The 2,082-nt window shown below is 37.8% G+C and overlaps 1 protein-coding gene across 1 annotated transcript in view; it reads right to left on the bottom strand.

The window, feature by feature from the left end:
• Window positions 1–2,082, bottom strand: part of LOC106014197 — a 31,516-nt gene that overhangs the window by 28,090 nt on the left and 1,344 nt on the right. The gene's annotated exons all lie outside the window — the stretch shown is intronic.

Below are 2,082 nucleotides of genomic sequence, written 5' to 3'. Positions count from 1 at the left end.
AAGAAGAAGAAGAAGAAGAAGAAGAAGAAGAAGAAGAAGAAGAAGAAGAAGAAGAAGAAGAAGAAGTCACGTATATATTTATAAATTAAACAAACAAAGGATTCATAATTCGGTCTATCTCTATCGTTCATTTAGGCTCTCGGACTCGCAACCGTAAGGTCGTGGGTTTGAATCCCGTCTGGGGCCCGACGTTGTGTCCTTGGGAAAGGCACTTTACACGAATTTTCCTCACTTCACCTAGGTGGGAACAGATATCCGGCTATAGACAGCGAAAGATATTGTCAGTTTGTTAGTGTTTGAGCGCTTAATCAGCTGTTTGCACCGTATGCTTCCCGGGAAGCTGAGAATGTTTCGGAGTGTTCTGTGGTCTGCTGGGGTAATAATACAGTGTAAAGCGCATAGAGCCTGCTGTTGAGCGAGGATATGCGCTATACAAATGCTATTTATTATTATTTATAGCACACATTTAGGTTTATTTATGTATTCCCCAATCAAATAGCCTATGGGGTATTGTGTATGTATGTGTGTTACTTGATTAGATACCAGTAGCAAAATGAAAATCCTTAACAAACAAACAAACTAACTAACTAACAAATAAACAAAAAAGCTCAGTAAAATGCTGGAAAATCAAAACTTTATATTCCAGAAAGACCTATAAATTATAGACGGAGCGAGGGACATGCAGCGTGACAGAGCTAAGTATGGACGCTCAAGGTTTCAGAGTGGTCACACGAAGCCTACGTTCATTTACGTGTGTGACGTCTCCAACGCAACATCCAGTGACATTACAACCTCTTTGTGGGTGACGCATTTAAAACAGTCGTGCATAGCAGTAGGGAGGTGCTGTTCTTTATCGTTTGTTTGTTTTTATCTTAAAATTTTTTTTCCAATATAATATTATTTCTTAAATGTTTAATTTCTTTTGTTTTTACTTTTTGTGTGTGGGCGATTAAAGCTTAATATGGGTGTTCGCAAGGCGAAAAGAAGAAAATCAAGTTAAATCAAATTTTAAAAGTTTGAGGTGGGAAGTTGTTACTTAAGAAAAGCAGGCACGACGTTATGATATCATGGCCATGCTGAACGAACTTATTTTGTTATTTGTAATCATGGGCAGTGCAAGGTGAAGACCAAAGACGCCCCCCACCCCCACCCTCCCTTTTTGATCCTCTGCCATTTCTCCCGAATAACTACAGTTCACAATAAATAGATTCACGTTTTCCATTTTCAATAAAAAACCTTTACAATATATGTCCAACATCGCGCCTAATGCAAAAGCTCTTTAGTGACGAAACTAAAATAATATAGATTTTGATAACGCCAGGTGGAATCTGGCTCTGGACTTGGGTTAAGGGTGAGGCGTACATATTGATTCTGACTGAAAGGTGTGTTCTTTGTTTTAATATTACACCATAACATATCTATACATTCAGTGCGTCTTGATAACCTGAACCCAGATGGATAACGTAGTTTAATGTATCCACCCTGGGTCTTTGTAAAGTGGATTGTGGCATTTATGAAGCTTATAATGGTTCACAGTACAGTGACAACAAAATAGCGTTGAGCTGGATAGAGTGTTCGTGTTGCATGAATATCAATATTAACATTTTTATGATAATGTGTAGTCTTGAAATCTGAATGGAGTATCAAACAACGGGCCAAAACAGTTACATAATATTTTGTTGTAAAACAGGATAAGAAATTGAACTTACCAGAGAAAAAATCCCCAGACACACACACACACACACACACACACACACACACACACACATGTACACACACACACACACACACACACACACACACACACACACACATACATATATATACACACACTGTTTTGGTATATCATATACATATATATGTGTTTTCGAAGGACAAGGAAGAAAATCATGGGTGTGTTGCCTTTCTACCAAATAAACTAAAATTAGAAAATGTCACAGGAAAATTTGCCTTGTCTCTGCCCACTGCATTGTTGACGAATTATAGAGCAAACGTCCCGTTCTAATGTTCTCCTGGTGCTATATGTATACAGTGGTAACAGGTATAGAACTCCAGTTGTCACCAATATATCCATTATATAAT

Source organism: Aplysia californica, unplaced genomic scaffold (genome assembly GCF_000002075.1).
Source record: "Aplysia californica isolate F4 #8 unplaced genomic scaffold, AplCal3.0 scaffold00034, whole genome shotgun sequence".
Taxonomy (NCBI): Eukaryota; Metazoa; Mollusca; class Gastropoda; order Aplysiida; family Aplysiidae; genus Aplysia; species Aplysia californica.
Note: the sequence above shows the minus strand (reverse complement) of the source record. Positions and strands in the feature narration are given on the sequence as shown.